This window comes from Astatotilapia calliptera, chromosome 14 (genome assembly GCF_964374335.1).
Source record: "Astatotilapia calliptera chromosome 14, fAstCal68.1, whole genome shotgun sequence".
In the NCBI taxonomy this organism is placed as follows: domain Eukaryota; kingdom Metazoa; phylum Chordata; class Actinopteri; order Cichliformes; family Cichlidae; genus Astatotilapia; species Astatotilapia calliptera.
In genome coordinates, this window is record NC_137435.1 from 32,183,643 (window position 1) to 32,206,164 (window position 22,522).

General features: G+C 46.7%; 11 non-coding genes across 11 annotated transcripts; 8 read left to right on the forward strand and 3 right to left on the reverse strand.

Moving 5' to 3' along the window:
* The first annotated feature begins 795 nt into the window (after positions 1-795).
* On the forward strand, positions 796-878 carry trnal-cag (transfer RNA leucine (anticodon CAG)). Its single transcript has one exon. It is a non-coding gene; the product is annotated as a tRNA-Leu (tRNA).
* A 2,893-nt stretch (positions 879-3,771) lies between these two features.
* Positions 3,772-3,854, forward strand: trnal-cag (transfer RNA leucine (anticodon CAG)). The gene has a single exon. It is a non-coding gene; the product is annotated as a tRNA-Leu (tRNA).
* A 2,894-nt stretch (positions 3,855-6,748) lies between these two features.
* trnal-cag (transfer RNA leucine (anticodon CAG)) lies at positions 6,749-6,831 on the forward strand. Its single transcript has one exon. It is a non-coding gene; the product is annotated as a tRNA-Leu (tRNA).
* A 1,351-nt stretch (positions 6,832-8,182) lies between these two features.
* On the reverse strand, positions 8,183-8,254 carry trnaq-uug (transfer RNA glutamine (anticodon UUG)). The gene has a single exon. It is a non-coding gene; the product is annotated as a tRNA-Gln (tRNA).
* A 1,498-nt stretch (positions 8,255-9,752) lies between these two features.
* On the forward strand, positions 9,753-9,835 carry trnal-cag (transfer RNA leucine (anticodon CAG)). Its single transcript has one exon. It is a non-coding gene; the product is annotated as a tRNA-Leu (tRNA).
* Positions 9,836-11,186: 1,351 nt separating this feature from the next.
* trnaq-uug (transfer RNA glutamine (anticodon UUG)) lies at positions 11,187-11,258 on the reverse strand. The gene has a single exon. It is a non-coding gene; the product is annotated as a tRNA-Gln (tRNA).
* Positions 11,259-12,756: 1,498 nt separating this feature from the next.
* On the forward strand, positions 12,757-12,839 carry trnal-cag (transfer RNA leucine (anticodon CAG)). Its single transcript has one exon. It is a non-coding gene; the product is annotated as a tRNA-Leu (tRNA).
* Positions 12,840-14,190: 1,351 nt separating this feature from the next.
* On the reverse strand, positions 14,191-14,262 carry trnaq-uug (transfer RNA glutamine (anticodon UUG)). The gene has a single exon. It is a non-coding gene; the product is annotated as a tRNA-Gln (tRNA).
* A 1,495-nt stretch (positions 14,263-15,757) lies between these two features.
* trnal-cag (transfer RNA leucine (anticodon CAG)) lies at positions 15,758-15,840 on the forward strand. The gene has a single exon. It is a non-coding gene; the product is annotated as a tRNA-Leu (tRNA).
* A 2,894-nt stretch (positions 15,841-18,734) lies between these two features.
* trnal-cag (transfer RNA leucine (anticodon CAG)) lies at positions 18,735-18,817 on the forward strand. Its single transcript has one exon. It is a non-coding gene; the product is annotated as a tRNA-Leu (tRNA).
* A 2,894-nt stretch (positions 18,818-21,711) lies between these two features.
* On the forward strand, positions 21,712-21,794 carry trnal-cag (transfer RNA leucine (anticodon CAG)). Its single transcript has one exon. It is a non-coding gene; the product is annotated as a tRNA-Leu (tRNA).
* The last annotated feature ends 728 nt before the right edge of the window (positions 21,795-22,522 follow it).

The window sequence follows — 22,522 nt, forward strand, 5'->3', positions numbered from 1 at the left end:
CCCCCGTGTCGCTCAGTAGTGGGATCGCACCTGTGAATAGATGCTGTAGCGCAGCCTGAGCAATACAGCTAGACCCAATCTTTATACACATCCTTATACTTGTCTCTAGATCACACAGCAGCCTCATCAGCATGTCTTGGTCTTTTTAATTCAAGTCCAAAACACTCACAAATCTGCTGCTCTGCTTGTCCGGCACCACCTCCACCTGCAGGACAGCTGCAACTACATCCTCCACTCTAAACACGCCACCGCCCAGCAGGTGGAGACAAACTCAAAGTAGGACATTTCCTTGGTGAGGAGAGAGGATGGAACCAAAAATGCATTTATCCCCGTGTTCTGTGTTGATGAAAATCACCCAACAGGAAAGCAGCTGGGCATTCATTTGAAACCAGTTCACAGGTTGGGCTGTGGTTCCCCCTCTAGCGTGTCTGCTTGAACTTTCAACTGTGAACCTCTTAGATCCAACCTTCCCAACTGCTCATCTCGCAAAAGACAAAATAGAAGAACCCAGAATGTCTTTTTATACCTGCTCACGCTTTTTCACGCTTCCCTCACAGGACGTCACATTTCACACTTTGGCCATCCAATCAAGTTGTTGACATCTAATCATTCCTGTCCACCACACCTGATCTTTCTATTTCGATCTGACTTACAACATTTAACACAAACTTTTAAATCAATATATTTTCTTAGTAATTATTTTTATTTGTTTATTACATGCACTTAACATACAAGTATGTCAAATGGAAATCAGCAACTGCGTGGGATTATTCAACTAGTTGGCTGTTGCAATGTGTCAGGATGGCCGAGCGGTCTAAGGCGCTGCGTTCAGGTCGCAGTCTCACCTGGAGGCGTGGGTTCGAATCGCACTTCTGACAATTGTATCTTGGCACTTCTTTCTTCCTTCTACTCATGTATCTTTGATCAGTGGTTGTTGATCAATGGTCATGAGAATTTGCATAATCGTGATGAAGGAACTGACCTCCAAGCCCACTGTTCCTTCAGGGGGCTACTTTCAGTCATTATGCAAATATACTGTTAAAAGATTGGGGAAACCTGCAGTCAGCTGACACTGAAGAAGTCACTTGGATGAGTGACGAGACATTTTTCCCACTGAAAACGCTACATTCAGATGAACAGAATCAACCTTTGTAGACTTCTTACTGTTGTGACAAAATACACTTGAAACTGGCAATTCTATATCAGTGGAGAACCAATTCCAACAGTCTAAGAGATGTCCATCAAGAGCCTGGGACGGTGGTATAATGTAGACCTCAATGATACCTGGCAACTTGACAAACGAAGGCAAAACTTGGCTAATGACCTCAGGCGGATTAACAACACTGCACTCCTTGAGTGAGGCTTGAGATGTCACTCAAGGACTCCCGGGACCCCATAGTGAGGGGCGCTGCTCCCACCCTAGCAACAGGGAGGAAGTGGACCACAGCCACGTCTGTGCTACAGGCCAAATCGGCTCTGAGCCATAATGACATGGTGGGTCGCGTCCAACAGGGCAGAGAAGGATTTGGTCTTGGCAACCTCGGTGGCAACAGGCATCTGTAACCGAAGGTCAAAAAATGGTGGTGGAGGAGGTGTGTCGAAAGGAGGAAACAGTAAGACACGCCAGAGCCATAGCGCTGGCCAAGCAGGGTCACTGGATGAATTGGGAGAGTTTTGAAAAGAGGAAACTCTTATGGAGTGAAATCTGGTGAAATCGGTGGGACCTGATTTTTGGGGGGTGAAACCATACTGCATGTCTTCTCTGGCACATTGAATTTCTGTATGACTTGTGTTTTCTGTGAGAGCTTTATAAAATCAAGCAGCTAACCATGACGTCTGCCTTTACAAAACACTTGTCAGTCACTATGTGGTACTAAAGAGCTGTCTGAAATTCAGTTACAACCCACACAAAGTTACAGATTGGAGTATCCGAGTGCTGAGGTGCGCTTGTGCGCAAAAGTCACAAACACTCTGCTGACTCACTAACTGTACAGCTCCAAACCTCTTCCGACCTCAAAGTCAGCACAGAAAGTGGGCGCCACGAGCTTCGTAGTATGTGTTTACATGGCTGAACAGCTGCTATATTCGAACAAACGCCTTCAGAAGAGACTGCGACCTGAACGCAGTGCCTTCGACCGCTTGGCGACCAAAAACAAGTTACCACTATGTGACATGCAGTATGGTTTCACCTCCCAAAAAGCAGATGCCACCGAGATTTGAACGCGGATCGCTGGATTCAAAGTCCAGAGTGCTAATCATTACACCATGGAACCGATGTGAAACTGTGTGAACTGTCATGTCATGGCAACCTGCCTAAAAGTATTCAGCCAAATGATCAGTATGCATGACATTGTAGATTATTCGCACTACGTTTCCATGGCTGAACAGCTGCTATATGTGTTATGAGAAGGATAATGTGTGTTTCTTCCAAAGTATCTGACAGTGGTAACCTCCACCAAACTGGCACTGCAATGTCAGAATGGCTGAGCGGTCTAAGGCGCTGCGTTCAGGTTGCAGTCTCCCCTGGAGGTGTGGCTTTGAATCCCACTTCTGACATTGAAGCTTTACTCTTCTTGATATTGTGACAAAATACTCTTGGGTTAACCACGAGCTTTCTAAAAACTTGCATATAACAATTGTGCACCATTCATTGCTCATCTTTGCTGCCCATCATTACAACTTTGCTAATGATGGGCAGCAGGTTAGTGTCATGATGTTACCTCAGACATGGTTAAAAGCCCTGTTAACGTAAGTGCTTCTCGCCGGGTGCGGTGGCGCGTTCCTGTAATCCAAGCTACCAGGAGGCTGAGGTTTGAGGATCGTTTGAGCTCAGGCGCTCTGAGCTGCAGCAGGCTATGTCGATCGGGTGTCCGCATTGCGTTCGGCATTGATATGGTGATCCTGGGGGATCCTGAGACCACCAGGTCACCTAAGGAGGGGTGCACCGGCCCAGGTCGGAGACGGAGCAGGTCAAAGCCCCCGTGTCGCTCAGTAGTGGGATCGCACCTGTGAATAGATGCTGTAGCGCAGCCTGAGCAATACAGCTAGACCCAATCTTTATACACATCCTTATACTTGTCTCTAGATCACACAGCAGCCTCATCAGCATGTCTTGGTCTTTTTAATTCAAGTCCAAAACACTCACAAATCTGCTGCTCTGCTTGTCCGGCACCACCTCCACCTGCAGGACAGCTGCAACTACATCCTCCACTCTAAACACGCCACCGCCCAGCAGGTGGAGACAAACTCAAAGTAGGACATTTCCTTGGTGAGGAGAGAGGATGGAACCAAAAATGCATTTATCCCCGTGTTCTGTGTTGATGAAAATCACCCAACAGGAAAGCAGCTGGGCATTCATTTGAAACCAGTTCACAGGTTGGGCTGTGGTTCCCCCTCTAGCGTGTCTGCTTGAACTTTCAACTGTGAACCTCTTAGATCCAACCTTCCCAACTGCTCATCTCGCAAAAGACAAAATAGAAGAACCCAGAATGTCTTTTTATACCTGCTCACGCTTTTTCACGCTTCCCTCACAGGACGTCACATTTCACACTTTGGCCATCCAATCAAGTTGTTGACATCTAATCATTCCTGTCCACCACACCTGATCTTTCTATTTCGATCTGACTTACAACATTTAACACAAACTTTTAAATCAATATATTTTCTTAGTAATTATTTTTATTTGTTTATTACATGCACTTAACATACAAGTATGTCAAATGGAAATCAGCAACTGCGTGGGATTATTCAACTAGTTGGCTGTTGCAATGAGTCAGGATGGCCGAGCGGTCTAAGGCGCTGCGTTCAGGTCGCAGTCTCACCTGGAGGCGTGGGTTCGAATCCCACTTCTGACAACTGTATCTTGGCACTTCTTTCTTCCTTCTACTCATGTATCTTTGATCAGTGGTTGTTGATCAATGGTCATGAGAATTTGCATAATCGTGATGAAGGAACTGACCTCCAAGCCCACTGTTCCTTCAGGGGGCTGCTTTCAGTCATTATGCAAATATACTGTTTATAAGATTGGGGAAACCTGCAGTCAGCTGAGACTGAAGAAGTCACTTGGATGAGTGACGAGACATTTTTCCCACTGAAAACGCTACATTCAGATGAACAGAATCAACCTTTGGAGACTTCTTACTGTTGTGACAAAATACACTTGAAACTGGCAATTCTATATCAGTGGAGAACCAATTCCAACAGTCTAAGAGATGTCCATCAAGAGCCTGGGACGGTGGTATAATGTAGACCTCAATGATACCTGGCAACTTGACAAACGAAGGCAAAACTTGGCTAATGACCTCAGGCGGATTAACAACACTGCACTCCTTGAGTGAGGCTTGAGATGTCACTCAAGGACTCCCGGGACCCCATAGTGAGGGGCGCTGCTCCCACCCTAGCAACAGGGAGGAAGTGGACCACAGCCACGTCTGTGCTACAGGCCAAATCGGCTCTGAGCCATAATGACATGGTGGGTCGCGTCCAACAGGGCAGAGAAGGATTTGGTCTTGGCAACCTCGGTGGCAACAGGCATCTGTAACCGAAGGTCAAAAAATGGTGGTGGAGGAGGTGTGTCGAAAGGAGGAAACAGTAAGACACGCCAGAGCCATAGCGCTGGCCAAGCAGGGTCACTGGATGAATTGGGAGAGTTTTGAAAAGAGGAAACTCTTATGGAGTGAAATCTGGTGAAATCGGTGGGACCTGATTTTTGGGGGGTGAAACCATACTGCATGTCTTCTCTGGCACATTGAATTTCTGTATGACTTGTGTTTTCTGTGAGAGCTTTATAAAATCAAGCAGCTAACCATGACGTCTGCCTTTACAAAACACTTGTCAGTCACTATGTGGTACTAAAGAGCTGTCTGAAATTCAGTTACAACCCACACAAAGTTACAGATTGGAGTATCCGAGTGCTGAGGTGCGCTTGTGCGCAAAAGTCACAAACACTCTGCTGACTCACTAACTGTACAGCTCCAAACCTCTTCCGACCTCAAAGTCAGCACAGAAAGTGGGCGCCACGAGCTTCGTAGTATGTGTTTACATGGCTGAACAGCTGCTATATTCGAACAAACGCCTTCAGAAGAGACTGCGACCTGAACGCAGTGCCTTCGACCGCTTGGCGACCAAAAACAAGTTACCACTATGTGACATGCAGTATGGTTTCACCTCCCAAAAAGCAGATGCCACCGAGATTTGAACGCGGATCGCTGGATTCAAAGTCCAGAGTGCTAATCATTACACCATGGAACCGATGTGAAACTGTGTGAACTGTCATGTCATGGCAACCTGCCTAAAAGTATTCAGCCAAATGATCAGTATGCATGACATTGTAGATTATTCGCACTACGTTTCCATGGCTGAACAGCTGCTATATGTGTTATGAGAAGGATAATGTGTGTTTCTTCCAAAGTATCTGACAGTGGTAACCTCCACCAAACTGGCACTGCAATGTCAGAATGGCTGAGCGGTCTAAGGCGCTGCGTTCAGGTTGCAGTCTCCCCTGGAGGTGTGGCTTTGAATCCCACTTCTGACATTGAAGCTTTACTCTTCTTGATATTGTGACAAAATACTCTTGGGTTAACCACGATCTTTCTAAAAACTTGCATATAACAATTGTGCACCATTCATTGCTCATCTTTGCTGCCCATCATTACAACTTTGCTAATGATGGGCAGCAGGTTAGTGTCATGATGTTACCTCAGACATGGTTAAAAGCCCTGTTAACGTAAGTGCTTCTCGCCGGGTGCGGTGGCGCGTTCCTGTAATCCAAGCTACCAGGAGGCTGAGGTTTGAGGATCGTTTGAGCTCAGGAGCTCTGAGCTGCAGCAGGCTATGTCGATCGGGTGTCCGCATTGCGTTCGGCATTGATATGGTGATCCTGGGGGATCCTGAGACCACCAGGTCACCTAAGGAGGGGTGCACCGGCCCAGGTCGGAGACGGAGCAGGTCAAAGCCCCCGTGTCGCTCAGTAATGGGATCGCACCTGTGAATAGATGCTGTAGCGCAGCCTGAGCAATACAGCTAGACCCAATCTTTATACACATCCTTATACTTGTCTCTAGATCACACAGCAGCCTCATCAGCATGTCTTGGTCTTTTTAATTCAAGTCCAAAACACTCACAAATCTGCTGCTCTGCTTGTCCGGCACCTCCTCCACCTGCAGGACAGCTGCAACTACATCCTCCACTCTAAACACGCCACCGCCCAGCAGGTGGAGACAAACTCAAAGTAGGACATTTCCTTGGTGAGGAGAGAGGATGGAACCAAAAATGCATTTATCCCCGTGTTCTGTGTTGATGAAAATCACCCAACAGGAAAGCAGCTGGGCATTCATTTGAAACCAGTTCACAGGTTGGGCTGTGGTTCCCCCTCTAGCGTGTCTGCTTGAACTTTCAACTGTGAACCTCTTAGATCCAACCTTCCCAACTGCTCATCTCGCAAAAGACAAAATAGAAGAACCCAGAATGTCTTTTTATACCTGCTCACGCTTTTTCACGCTTCCCTCACAGGACGTCACATTTCACACTTTGGCCATCCAATCAAGTTGTTGACATCTAATCATTCCTGTCCACCACACCTGATCTTTCTATTTCGATCTGACTTACAACATTTAACACAAACTTTTAAATCAATATATTTTCTTAGTAATTATTTTTATTTGTTTATTACATGCACTTAACATACAAGTATGTCAAATGGAAATCAGCAACTGCGTGGGATTATTCAACTAGTTGGCTGCTGCAATGTGTCAGGATGGCCGAGAGGTCTAAGGCGCTGCGTTCAGGTCGCAGTCTCACCTAGAGGCGTGGGTTCGAATCCCACTTCTGACAATTGTATCTTGGCACTTCTTTCTTCCTTCTACTCATGTATCTTTGATCAGTGGTTGTTGATCAATGGTCATGAGAATTTGCATAATCGTGATGAAGGAACTGACCTCCAAGCCCACTGTTCCTTCAGGGGGCTGCTTTCAGTCATTATGCAAATATACTGTTTATAAGATTGGGGAAACCTGCAGTCAGCTGAGACTGAAGAAGTCACTTGGATGAGTGACGAGACATTTTTCCCACTGAAAACGCTACATTCAGATGAACAGAATCAACCTTTGGAGACTTCTTACTGTTGTGACAAAATACACTTGAAACTGGCAATTCTATATCAGTGGAGAACCAATTCCAACAGTCTAAGAGATGTCCATCAAGAGCCTGGGACGGTGGTATAATGTAGACCTCAATGATACCTGGCAACTTGACAAACGAAGGCAAAACTTGGCTAATGACCTCAGGCGGATTAACAACACTGCACTCCTTGAGTGAGGCTTGAGATGTCACTCAAGGACTCCCGGGACCCCATAGTGAGGGGCGCTGCTCCCACCCTAGCAACAGGGAGGAAGTGGACCACAGCCACGTCTGTGCTACAGGCCAAATCGGCTCTGAGCCATAATGACATGGTGGGTCGCGTCCAACAGGGCAGAGAAGGATTTGGTCTTGGCAACCTCGGTGGCAACAGGCATCTGTAACCGAAGGTCAAAAAATGGTGGTGGAGGAGGTGTGTCGAAAGGAGGAAACAGTAAGACACGCCAGAGCCATAGCGCTGGCCAAGCAGGGTCACTGGATGAATTGGGAGAGTTTTGAAAAGAGGAAACTCTTATGGAGTGAAATCTGGTGAAATCGGTGGGACCTGATTTTTGGGGGGTGAAACCATACTGCATGTCTTCTCTGGCACATTGAATTTCTGTATGACTTGTGTTTTCTGTGAGAGCTTTATAAAATCAAGCAGCTAACCATGACGTCTGCCTTTACAAAACACTTGTCAATCACTAAAGAGTTCCTTCACTTGTCAGTCACTATGTGGTACTAAAGAGCTGTCTGAAATTCAGTTACAACCCACACAAAGTTACAGATTGGAGTATCCGAGTGCTGAGGTGCGCTTGTGCGCAAAAGTCACAAACACTCTGCTGACTCACTAACTGTACAGCTCCAAACCTCTTCCGACCTCAAAGTCAGCACAGAAAGTGGGCGCCACGAGCTTCGTAGTATGTGTTTACATGGCTGAACAGCTGCTATATTCGAACAAACGCCTTCAGAGGAGACTGCGACCTGAACGCAGTGCCTTCGACCGCTTGGCGACCAAAAACAAGTTATCACTATGTGACATGCAGTATGGTTTCACGTCCTAATAAGGAGGTCCCACCGAGATTTGAACACGGATCTCTGGATTCAAAGTCCAGAGTGCTAACCATTACACCATGGAACCGTTGTGAAACTGTGTGAACTGTCATGTCATGGCAACCTGCCTAAAAGTATTCAGCCAAATGATCAGTATGGATGACATTGTAGATTATTCGCACTACGTTTCCATGGCTGAACAGCTGCTATATGTGTTATGAGAAGGATAATGTGTGTTTCTTCCAAAGTATCTAACAGTGGTAACCTCCACCAAACTGGCACTGCAATGTCAGAATGGCTGAGCGGTCTAAGACGCTGCGTTCAGGTTGCAGTCTCCCCTGGAGGTGTGGCTTTGAATCCCACTTCTGACATTGAAGCTTTACTCTTCTTGATATTGTGACAAAATACTCTTGGGTTAACCACGAGCTTTCTAAAAACTTGCATATAACAATTGTGCACCATTCATTCCTCATCTTTGCTGCCCATCATTACAACTTTGCTAATGATGGGCAGCAGGATAGTGTCATGATGTTACCTCAGACATGGTTAAAAGCCCTGTTAACGTAAGTGCTTCTCGCCGTGTCTGGTGCCGCGTGCCTGTAATCCAAGCTACCGGGAGGCTGAGGTTTGAGGATTGTTTGAGCTCAGGAGCTCTGAGCTGCAGCAGGCTATGTCGATCGGGTGTCCGCATTGCGTTCGGCATTGATATGGTGATCCTGGGGGAGCCTGAGACCACCAGGTCACCTAAGGAGGGGTGCACCGGCCCAGGTCGGAGACGGAGCAGGTCAAAGCCCCCGTGTCGCTCAGTAGTGGGATCGCACCTGTGAATAGATGCTGTAGCGCAGCCTGAGCAATACAGCTAGACCCAATCTTTATACACATCCTTATACTTGTCTCTAGATCACACAGCAGCCTGATCAGCATGTCTTGGTCTTTTTAATTCAAGTCCAAAACACTCACAAATCTGCTGCTCTGCTTGTCCGGCACCACCTCCACCTGCAGGACAGCTGCAACTACATCCTCCACTCTAAACACGCCACCGCCCAGCAGGTGGAGACAAACTCAAAGTAGGACATTTCCTTGGTGAGGAGAGAGGATGGAACCAAAAATGCATTTATCCCCGTGTTCTGTGTTGATGAAAATCACCCAACAGGAAAGCAGCTGGGCATTCATTTGAAACCAGTTCACAGGTTGGGCTGTGGCTCCCCCTCTAGCGTGTCTGCTTGAACTTTAAACTGTGAACCACTTAGATCCAACCTTCCCAACTGCTCATCTCGCAAAAGACAAAATAGAAGAACCCAGAATGTCTTTTTATACCTGCTCACGCTTTTTCACGCTTCCCTCACAGGACGTCACATTTCACACTTTGGCCATCCAATCAAGTTGTTGACATCTAATCATTCCTGTCCACCACACCTGATCTTTCTATTTCGATCTGACTTACAACATTTAACACAAACTTTTAAATCAATATATTTTCTTAGTAATTATTTTTATTTGTTTATTACATGCACTTAACATACAAGTATGTCAAATGGAAATCAGCAACTGCGTGGGATTATTCAACTAGTTGGCTGCTGCAATGTGTCAGGATGGCCGAGAGCTCTAAGGCGCTGCGTTCAGGTCGCAGTCTCCCCTGGAGGCGTGGGTTCGAATCCCACTTCTGACAATTGTATCTTGGCACTTCTTTCTTCCTTCTACTCATGTATCTTTGATCAGTGGTTGTTGATCAATGGTCATGAGAATTTGCATAATCGTGATGAAGGAACTGACCTCCAAGCCCACTGTTCCTTCAGGGGGCTACTTTCAGTCATTATGCAAATATACTGTTTATAAGATTGGGGAAACCTGCAGTCAGCTGACACTGAAGAAGTCACTTGGATGAGTGACGAGACATTTTTCCCACTGAAAACGCTACATTCAGATGAACAGAATCAACCTTTGGAGACTTCTTACTGTTGTGACAAAATACACTTGAAACTGGCAATTCTATATCAGTGGAGAACCAATTCCAACAGTCTAAGAGATGTCCATCAAGAGCCTGGGACGGTGGTATAATGTAGACCTCAATGATACCTGGCAACTTGACAAACGAAGGCAAAACTTGGCTAATGACCTCAGGCGGATTAACAACACTGCACTCCTTGAGTGAGGCTTGAGATGTCACTCAAGGACTCCCGGGACCCCATAGTGAGGGGCGCTGCTCCCACCCTAGCAACAGGGAGGAAGTGGACCACAGCCACGTCTGTGCTACAGGCCAAATCGGCTCTGAGCCATAATGACATGGTGGGTCGCGTCCAACAGGGCAGAGAAGGATTTGGTCTTGGCAACCTCGGTGGCAACAGGCATCTGTAACCGAAGGTCAAAAAATGGTGGTGGAGGAGGTGTGTCGAAAGGAGGAAACAGTAAGACACGCCAGAGCCATAGCGCTGGCCAAGCAGGGTCACTGGATGAATTGGGAGAGCTTTGAAAAGAGGAAACTCTTATGGAGTGAAATCTGGTGAAATCGGTGGGACCTGATTTTTGGGGGGTGAAACCATACTGCATGTCTTCTCTGGCACATAGAATTTCTGTATGACTTGTGTTTTCTGTGAGAGCTTTATAAAATCAAGCAGCTAACCATGACGTCTGCCTTTACAAAACACTTGTCAATCACTAAAGAGTTCCTTCACTTGTTAGTCACTATGTGGTACTAAAGAGCTGTCTGAAATTCAGTTACAACCCACACAAAGTTACAGATTGGAGTATCCGAGTGCTGAGGTGCGCTTGTGCGCAAAAGTCACAAACACTCTGCTGACTCACTAACTGTACAGCTCCAAACCTCTTCCGACCTCAAAGTCAGCACAGAAAGTGGGCGCCACGAGCTTCGTAGTATGTGTTTACATGGCTGAACAGCTGCTATATTCGAACAAACGCCTTCAGAGGAGACTGCGACCTGAACGCAGTGCCTTCGCCCATTTGGCGACCAAAAACAAGTTATCACTATGTGACATGCAGTATGGTTTCACCTCCCAATAAGCAGGTCCCACCGAGATTTGAACGCGGATCGCTGGATTCAAAGTCCAGAGTGCTAACCATTACACCATGGAACCGATGTGAAACTGTGTGAACTGTCATGTCATGGCAACCTGCGTAAAAGTATTCAGCCAAATGATCAGTATGCATGACATTGTAGATTATTCGCACTACGTTTCCATGGCTGAACAGCTGCTATATGTGTTATGAGAAGGATAATGTGTGTTTCTTCCAAAGTATCTGACAGTGGTAACCTCCACCAAACTGGCACTGCAATGTCAGAATGGCTGAGCGGTCTAAGACGCTGCGTTCAGGTTGCAGTCTCCCCTGGAGGTGTGGCTTTGAATCCCACTTCTGACATTGAAGCTTTACTCTTCTTGATATTGTGACAAAATACTCTTGGGTTAACCACGAGCTTTCTAAAAACTTGCATATAACAATTGTGCACCATTCATTGCTCATCTTTGCTGCCCATCATTACAACTTTGCTAATGATGGGCAGCAGGTTAGTGTCATGATGTTACCTCAGACATGGTTAAAAGCCCTGTTAACGTAAGTGCTTCTCGCCGGGTGCGGTGGCGCGTTCCTGTAATCCAAGCTACCAGGAGGCTGAGGTTTGAGGATCGTTTGAGCTCAGGAGCTCTGAGCTGCAGCAGGCTATGTCGATCGGGTGTCCGCATTGCGTTCGGCATTGATATGGTGATCCTGGGGGAGCCTGAGACCACCAGGTCACCTAAGGAGGGGTACACCGGCCCAGGTTGGAGACGGAGCAGGTCAAAGCCCCCGTGTCGCTCAGTAGTGGGATCGCACCTGTGAATAGATGCTGTAGCGCAGCCTGAGCAATACAGCTAGACCCAATCTTTATACACATCCTTATACTTGTCTCTAGATCACACAGCAGCCTCATCAACATGTCTTGGTCTTTTTAATTCAAGTCCAAAACACTCACAAATCTGCTGCTCTGCTTGTCCGGCACCACCTCCACCTGCAGGACAGCTGCAACTACATCCTCCACTCTAAACACGCCACCGCCCAGCAGGTGGAGACAAACTCAAAGTAGGACATTTCCTTGGTGAGGAGAGCGGATGGAACCAAAAATGCATTTATCCCCGTGTTCTGTGTTGATGAAAATCACCCAACAGGAAAGCAGCTGGGCATTCATTTGAAACCAGTTCACAGGTTGGGCTGTGGTTCCCCCTCTAGCGTGTCTGCTTGAACTTTCAACTGTGAACCTCTTAGATCCAACCTTCCCAACTGCTCATCTCGCAAAAGACAAAATAGAAGAACCCAGAATGTCTTTTTATACCTGCTCACGCTTTTTCACGCTTCCCTCACAGGACGTCACATTTCACACTTTGGCCATCCAATCAAGTTGTTGACATCTAATCATTCCTGTCCACCACACCTGATCTTTCTATTTCGATCTGACTTACAACATTTAACACAAACTTTTAAATCAATATATTTTCTTAGTAATTATTTTTATTTGTTTATTACATGCACTTAACATACAAGTATGTCAAATGGAAATCAGCAACTGCGTGGGATTATTCAACTAGTTGGCTGTGGCAATGTGTCAGGATGGCCGAGCGGTCTAAGGCGCTGCGTTCAGGTCGCAGTCTCACCTGGAGGCGTGGGTTCGAATCCCACTTCTGACAATTGTATCTTGGCACTTCTTTCTTCCTTCTACTCATGTATCTTTGATCAGTGGTTGTTGATCAATGGTCATGAGAATTTGCATAATCGTGATGAAGGAACTGACCTCCAAGCCCACTGTTCCTTCAGGGGGCTACTTTCAGTCATTATGCAAATATACTGTTTATAAGATTGGGGAAACCTGCAGTCAGCTGACACTGAAGAAGTCACTTGGATGAGTGACGAGACATTTTTCCCACTGAAAACGCTACATTCAGATGAACAGAATCAACCTTTGGAGACTTCTTACTGTTGTGACAAAATACACTTGAAACTGGCAATTCTATATCAGTGGAGAACCAATTCCAACAGTCTAAGAGATGTCCATCAAGAGCCTGGGACGGTGGTATAATGTAGACCTCAATGATACCTGGCAACTTGACAAACGAAGGCAAAACTTGGCTAATGACCTCAGGCGGATTAACAACACTGCACTCCTTGAGTGAGGCTTGAGATGTCACTCAAGGACTCCCAGGACCCCATAGTGAGGGGCGCTGCTCCCACCCTAGCAACAGGGAGGAAGTGGACCACAGCCACGTCTGTGCTACAGGCCAAATCGGCTCTGAGCCATAATGACATGGTGGGTCGCGTCCAACGGGGCAGAGAAGGATTTGGTCTTGGCAACCTCGGTGGCAACAGGCATCTGTAACCGAAGGTCAAAAAATGGTGGTGGAGGAGGTGTGTCGAAAGGAGGAAACAGTAAGACACGCCAGAGCCATAGCGCTGGCCAAGCAGGGTCACTGGATGAATTGGGAGAGTTTTGAAAAGAGGAAACTCTTATGGAGTGAAATCTGGTGAAATCGGTGGGACCTGATTTTTGGGGGGTGAAACCATACTGCATGTCTTCTCTGGCACATTGAATTTCTGTATGACTTGTGTTTTCTGTGAGAGCTTTATAAAATCAAGCAGCTAACCATGACGTCTGCCTTTACAAAACACTTGTCAATCACTAAAGAGTTCCTTCACTTGTCAGTCACTATGTGGTACTAAAGAGCTGTCTGAAATTCAGTTACAACCCACACAAAGTTACAGATTGGAGTATCCGAGTGCTGAGGTGCGCTTGTGCGCAAAAGTCACAAACACTCTGCTGACTCACTAACTGTACAGCTCCAAACCTCTTCCGACCTCAAAGTCAGCACAGAAAGTGGGCGCCACGAGCTTCGTAGTATGTGTTTACATGGCTGAACAGCTGCTATATTCGAACAAACGCCTTCAGAGGAGACTGCGACCTGAACGCAGTGCCTTCGCCCGCTTGGCGACCAAAAACAAGTTATCACTATGTGACATGCAGTATGGTTTCACCTCCCAATAAGCAGGTCCCACCGAGATTTGAACGCGGATCGCTGGATTCAAAGTCCAGAGTGCTAACCATTACACCATGGAACCGATGTGAAACTGTGTGAACTGTCATGTCATGGCAACCTGCCTAAAAGTATTCAGCCAAATGATCAGTATGGATGACATTGTAGATTATTCGCACTACGTTTCCATGGCTGAACAGCTGCTATATGTGTTATGAGAAGGATAATGTGTGTTTCTTCCAAAGTATCTAACAGTGGTAACCTCCACCAAACTGGCACTGCAATGTCAGAATGGCTGAGCGGTCTAAGGCGGTCTCAGGTTGCAGTCTCCCCTGGAGGTGTGGCTTTGAATCCCACTTCTGACATTGAAGCTTTACTCTTCTTGATATTGTGACAAAATACTCTTGGGTTAACCACGAGCTTTCTAAAAACTTGCATATAACAATTGTGCACCATTCATTCCTCATCTTTGCTGCCCATCATTACAACTTTGCTAATGATGGGCAGCAGGTTAGTGTCATGATGTTACCTCAGATATGGTTAAAAGCCCTGTTAACGTAAGTGCTTCACGCCGGGTGCGGTGGCGCGTGCCTGTAATCCAAGCTACCGCGAGGCTGAGGTTTGAGGATTGTTTGAGCTCAGGAGCTCTGAGCTGCAGCAGGCTATGTCGATCGGGTGTCCGCATTGCGTTCGGCATTGATATGGTGATCCTGGGGGAGCCTGAGACCACCAGGTCACCTAAGGAGGGGTGCACCGGCCCAGGTTGGAGACGGAGCAGGTCAAAGCCCCCGTGTCGCTCAGTAGTGGGATCGCACCTGTGAATAGATGCTGTAGCGCAGCCTGAGCAATACAGCTAGACCCAATCTTTATACACATCCTTATACTTGTCTCTAGATCACACAGCAGCCTCATCAGCATGTCTTGGTCTTTTTAATTCAAGTCCAAAACACTCACAAATCTGCTGCTCTGCTTGTCCGGCACCACCTCCACCTGCAGGACAGCTGCAACTACATCCTCCACTCTAAACACGCCACCGCCCAGCAGGTGGAGACAAACTCAAAGTAGGACATTTCCTTGGTGAGGAGAGAGGATGGAACCAAAAATGCATTTATCCCCGTGTTCTGTGTTGATGAAAATCACCCAACAGGAAAGCAGCTGGGCATTCATTTGAAACCAGTTCACAGGTTGGGCTGTGGTTCCCCCTCTAGCGTGTTTGCTTGAACTTTCAACTGTGAACCTCTTAGATCCAACCTTCCCAACTGCTCATCTCGCAAAAGACAAAATAGAAGAACCCAGAATGTCTTTTTATACCTGCTCACGCTTTTTCACGCTTCCCTCACAGGACGTCACATTTCACACTTTGGCCATCCAATCAAGTTGTTGACATCTAATCATTCCTGTCCACCACACCTGATCTTTCTATTTCGATCTGACTTACAACATTTAACACAAACTTTTAAATCAATATATTTTCTTAGTAATTATTTTTATTTGTTTATTACATGCACTTAACATACAAGTATGTCAAATGGAAATCAGCAACTGCGTGGGATTATTCAACTAGTTGGCTGTTGCAATGTGTCAGGATGGCCGAGCGGTCTAAGGCGCTGCGTTCAGGTCGCAGTCTCACCTGGAGGCGTAGGTTCGAATCCCACTTCTGACAATTGTATCTTGGCACTTCTTTCTTCCTTCTACTCATGTATCTTTGATCAGTGGTTGTTGATCAATGGTCATGAGAATTTGCATAATCGTGATGAAGGAACTGACCTCCAAGCCCACTGTTCCTTCAGGGGGCTACTTTCAGTCATTATGCAAATATACTGTTTATAAGATTGGGGAAACCTGCAGTCAGCTGACACTGAAGAAGTCACTTGGATGAGTGACGAGACATTTTTCCCACTGAAAACGCTACATTCAGATGAACAGAATCAACCTTTGGAGACTTCTTACTGTTGTGACAAAATACACTTGAAACTGGCAATTCTATATCAGTGGAGAACCAATTCCAACAGTCTAAGAGATGTCCATCAAGAGCCTGGGACGGTGGTATAATGTAGACCTCAATGATACCTGGCAACTTGACAAACGAAGGCAAAACTTGGCTAATGACCTCAGGCGGATTAACAACACTGCACTCCTTGAGTGAGGCTTGAGATGTCACTCAAGGACTCCCGGGACCCCATAGTGAGGGGCGCTGCTCCCACCCTAGCAACAGGGAGGAAGTGGACCACAGCCACGTCTGTGCTACAGGCCAAATCGGCTCTGAGCCATAATGACATGGTGGGTCGCGTCCAACGGGGCAGAGAAGGATTTGGTCTTGGCAACCTCGGTGGCAACAGGCATCTGTAACCGAAGGTCAAAAAATGGTGGTGGAGGAGGTGTGTCGAAAGGAGGAAACAGTAAGACACGCCAGAGCCATAGCGCTGGCCAAGCAGGGTCACTGGATGAATTGGGAGAGTTTTGAAAAGAGGAAACTCTTATGGAGTGAAATCTGGTGAAATCGGTGGGACCTGATTTTTGGGGGGTGAAACCATACTGCATGTCTTCTCTGGCACATAGAATTTCTGTATGACTTGTGTTTTCTGTGAGAGCTTTATAAAATCAAGCAGCTAACCATGACGTCTGCCTTTACAAAACACTTGTCAGTCACTATGTGGTACTAAAGAGCTGTCTGAAATTCAGTTACAACCCACACAAAGTTACAGATTGGAGTATCCGAGTGCTGAGGTGCGCTTGTGCGCAAAAGTCACAAACACTCTGCTGACTCACTAACTGTACAGCTCCAAACCTCTTCCGACCTCAAAGTCAGCACAGAAAGTGGGCGCCACGAGCTTCGTAGTATGTGTTTACATGGCTGAACAGCTGCTATATTCGAACAAACGCCTTCAGAAGAGACTGCGACCTGAACGCAGTGCCTTCGACCGCTTGGCGACCAAAAACAAGTTATCACTATGTGACATGCAGTATGGTTTCACCTCCCAAAAAGCAGATGCCACCGAGATTTGAACGCGGATCGCTGGATTCAAAGTCCAGAGTGCTAATCATTACACCATGGAACCGATGTGAAACTGTGTGAACTGTCATGTCATGGCAACCTGCCTAAAAGTATTCAGCCAAATGATCAGTATGCATGACATTGTAGATTATTCGCACTACGTTTCCATGGCTGAACAGCTGCTATATGTGTTATGAGAAGGATAATGTGTGTTTCTTCCAAAGTATCTGACAGTGGTAACCTCCACCAAACTGGCACTGCAATGTCAGAATGGCTGAGCGGTCTAAGGCGCTGCGTTCAGGTTGCAGTCTCCCCTGGAGGTGTGGCTTTGAATCCCACTTCTGACATTGAAGCTTTACTCTTCTTGATATTGTGACAAAATACTCTTGGGTTAACCACGAGCTTTCTAAAAACTTGCATATAACAATTGTGCACCATTCATTGCTCATCTTTGCTGCCCATCATTACAACTTTGCTAATGATGGGCAGCAGGTTAGTGTCATGATGTTACCTCAGACATGGTTAAAAGCCCTGTTAACGTAAGTGCTTCTCGCCGGGTGCGGTGGCGCGTTCCTGTAATCCAAGCTACCAGGAGGCTGAGGTTTGAGGATCGTTTGAGCTCAGGAGCTCTGAGCTGCAGCAGGCTATGTCGATCGGGTGTCCGCATTGCGTTCGGCATTGATATGGTGATCCTGGGGGATCCTGAGACCACCAGGTCACCTAAGGAGGGGTGCACCGGCCCAGGTCGGAGACGGAGCAGGTCAAAGCCCCCGTGTCGCTCAGTAGTGGGATCGCACCTGTGAATAGATGCTGTAGCGCAGCCTGACCAATACAGCTAGACCCAATCTTTATACACATCCTTATACTTGTCTCTAGATCACACAGCAGCCTCATCAGCATGTCTTGGTCTTTTTAATTCAAGTCCAAAACACTCACAAATCTGCTGCTCTGCTTGTCCGGCACCACCTCCACCTGCAGGACAGCTGCAACTACATCCTCCACTCTAAACACGCCACCGCCCAGCAGGTGGAGACAAACTCAAAGTAGGACATTTCCTTGGTGAGGAGAGAGGATGGAACCAAAAATGCATTTATCCCCGTGTTCTGTGTTGATGAAAATCACCCAACAGGAAAGCAGCTGGGCATTCATTTGAAACCAGTTCACAGGTTGGGCTGTGGTTCCCCCTCTAGCGTGTCTGCTTGAACTTTCAACTGTGAACCTCTTAGATCCAACCTTCCCAACTGCTCATCTCGCAAAAGACAAAATAGAAGAACCCAGAATGTCTTTTTATACCTGCTCACGCTTTTTCACGCTTCCCTCACAGGACGTCACATTTCACACTTTGGCCATCCAATCAAGTTGTTGACATCTAATCATTCCTGTCCACCACACCTGATCTTTCTATTTCGATCTGACTTACAACATTTAACACAAACTTTTAAATCAATATATTTTCTTAGTAATTATTTTTATTTGTTTATTACATGCACTTAACATACAAGTATGTCAAATGGAAATCAGCAACTGCGTGGGATTATTCAACTAGTTGGCTGTTGCAATGTGTCAGGATGGCCGAGCGGTCTAAGGCGCTGCGTTCAGGTCGCAGTCTCACCTGGAGGCGTGGGTTCGAATCCCACTTCTGACAACTGTATCTTGGCACTTCTTTCTTCCTTCTACTCATGGGTCTTTGATCAGTGGTTGTTGATCAATGGTCATGAGAATTTGCATAATCGTGATGAAGGAACTGACCTCCAAGCCCACTGTTCCTTCAGGGGGCTGCTTTCAGTCATTATGCAAATATACTGTTTATAAGATTGGGGAAACCTGCAGTCAGCTGAGACTGAAGAAGTCACTTGGATGAGTGACGAGACATTTTTCCCACTGAAAACGCTACATTCAGATGAACAGAATCAACCTTTGGAGACTTCTTACTGTTGTGACAAAATACACTTGAAACTGGCAATTCTATATCAGTGGAGAACCAATTCCAACAGTCTAAGAGATGTCCATCAAGAGCCTGGGACGGTGGTATAATGTAGACCTCAATGATACCTGGCAACTTGACAAACGAAGGCAAAACTTGGCTAATGACCTCAGGCGGATTAACAACACTGCACTCCTTGAGTGAGGCTTGAGATGTCACTCAAGGACTCCCGGGACCCCATAGTGAGGGGCGCTGCTCCCACCCTAGCAACAGGGAGGAAGTGGACCACAGCCACGTCTGTGCTACAGGCCAAATCGGCTCTGAGCCATAATGACATGGTGGGTCGCGTCCAACAGGGCAGAGAAGGATTTGGTCTTGGCAACCTCGGTGGCAACAGGCATCTGTAACTGAAGGTCAAAAAATGGTGGTGGAGGAGGTGTGTCGAAAGGAGGAAACAGTAAGACATGCCAGAGCCATAGCGCTGGCCAAGCAGGGTCACTGGATGAATTGGGAGAGTTTTGAAAAGAGGAAACTCTTATGGAGTGAAATCTGGTCAAATCGGTGGGACCTGATTTTTGGGGGGTGAAACCATACTGCATGTCTTCTCTGGCACATTGAATTTCTGTATGACTTGTGTTTTCTGTGAGAGCTTTATAAAATCAAGCAGCTAACCATGACGTCTGCCTTTACAAAACACTTGTCAGTCACTATGTGGTACTAAAGAGCTGTCTGAAATTCAGTTACAACCCACACAAAGTTACAGATTGGAGTATCCGAGTGCTGAGGTGCGCTTGTGCGCAAAAGTCACAAACACTCTGCTGACTCACTAACTGTACAGCTCCAAACCTCTTCCGACCTCAAAGTCAGCACAGAAAGTGGGCGCCACGAGCTTCGTAGTATGTGTTTACATGGCTGAACAGCTGCTATATTCGAACAAACGCCTTCAGAAGAGACTGCGACCTGAACGCAGTGCCTTCGACCGCTTGGCGACCAAAAACAAGTTACCACTATGTGACATGCAGTATGGTTTCACCTCCCAAAAAGCAGATGCCACCGAGATTTGAACGCGGATCGCTGGATTCAAAGTCCAGAGTGCTAATCATTACACCATGGAACCGATGTGAAACTGTGTGAACTGTCATGTCATGGCAACCTGCCTAAAAGTATTCAGCCAAATGATCAGTATGCATGACATTGTAGATTATTCGCACTACGTTTCCATGGCTGAACAGCTGCTATATGTGTTATGAGAAGGATAATGTGTGTTTCTTCCAAAGTATCTGACAGTGGTAACCTCCACCAAACTGGCACTGCAATGTCAGAATGGCTGAGCGGTCTAAGGCGCTGCGTTCAGGTTGCAGTCTCCCCTGGAGGTGTGGCTTTGAATCCCACTTCTGACATTGAAGCTTTACTCTTCTTGATATTGTGACAAAATACTCTTGGGTTAACCACGAGCTTTCTAAAAACTTGCATATAACAATTGTGCACCATTCATTGCTCATCTTTGCTGCCCATCATTACAACTTTGCTAATGATGGGCAGCAGGTTAGTGTCATGATGTTACCTCAGACATGGTTAAAAGCCCTGTTAACGTAAGTGCTTCTCGCCGGGTGCGGTGGCGCGTTCCTGTAATCCAAGCTACCAGGAGGCTGAGGTTTGAGGATCGTTTGAGCTCAGGAGCTCTGAGCTGCAGCAGGCTATGTCGATCGGGTGTCCGCATTGCGTTCGGCATTGATATGGTGATCCTGGGGGAGCCTGAGACCACCAGGTCACCTAAGGAGGGGTGCACCGGCCCAGGTCGGAGACGGAGCAGGTCAAAGCCCCCGTGTCGCTCAGTAGTGGGATCGCACCTGTGAATAGATGCTGTAGCGCAGCCTGAGCAATACAGCTAGACCCAATCTTTATACACATCCTTATACTTGTCTCTAGATCACACAGCAGCCTCATCAGCATGTCTTGGTCTTTTTAATTCAAGTCCAAAACACTCACAAATCTGCTGCTCTGCTTGTCCGGCACCACCTCCACCTGCAGGACAGCTGCAACTACATCCTCCACTCTAAACACGCCACCGCCCAGCAGGTGGAGAAAAACTCAAAGTAGGACATTTCCTTGGTGAGGAGAGAGGATGGAACCAAAAATGCATTTATCCCCGTGTTCTGTGTTGATGAAAATCACCCAACAGGAAAGCAGCTGGGCATTCATTTGAAACCAGTTCACAGGTTGGGCTGTGGTTCCCCCTCTAGCGTGTCTGCTTGAACTTTCAACTGTGAACCTCTTAGATCCAACCTTCCCAACTGCTCATCTCGCAAAAGACAAAATAGAAGAACCCAGAATGTCTTTTTATACCTGCTCACGCTTTTTCACGCTTCCCTCACAGGACGTCACATTTCACACTTTGGCCATCCAATCAAGTTGTTGACATCTAATCATTCCTGTCCACCACACCTGATCTTTCTATTTCGATCTGACTTACAACATTTAACACAAACTTTTAAATCAATATATTTTCTTAGTAATTATTTTTATTTGTTTATTACATGCACTTAACATACAAGTATGTCAAATGGAAATCAGCAACTGCGTGGGATTATTCAACTAGTTGGCTGCTGCAATGTGTCAGGATGGCCGAGCGGTCTAAGGCGCTGCGTTCAGGTCGCAGTCTCACCTGGAGGCGTGGGTTCGAATCCCACTTCTGACAATTGTATCTTGGCACTTCTTTCTTCCTTCTACTCATGGGTCTTTGATCAGTGGTTGTTGATCAATGGTCATGAGAATTTGCATAATCGTGATGAAGGAACTGACCTCCAAGCCCACTGTTCCTTCAGGGGGCTGCTTTCAGTCATTATGCAAATATACTGTTTATAAGATTGGGGAAACCTGCAGTCAGATGAGACTGAAGAAGTCACTTGGATGAGTGACGAGACATTTTTCCCACTGAAAACGCTACATTCAGATGAACAGAATCAACCTTTGGAGACTTCTTACTGTTGTGACAAAATACACTTGAAACTGGCAATTCTATATCAGTGGAGAACCAATTCCAACAGTCTAAGAGATGTCCATCAAGAGCCTGGGACGGTGGTATAATGTAGACCTCAATGATACCTGGCAACTTGACAAACGAAGGCAAAACTTGGCTAATGACCTCAGGCGGATTAACAACACTGCACTCCTTGAGTGAGGCTTGAGATGTCACTCAAGGACTCCCGGGACCCCATAGTGAGGGGCGCTGCTCCCACCCTAGCAACAGGGAGGAAGTGGACCACAGCCACGTCTGTGCTACAGGCCAAATCGGCTCTGAGCCATAATGACATGGTGGGTCGCGTCCAACGGGGCAGAGAAGGATTTGGTCTTGGCAACCTCGGTGGCAACAGGCATCTGTAACCGAAGGTCAAAAAATGGTGGTGGAGGAGGTGTGTCGAAAGG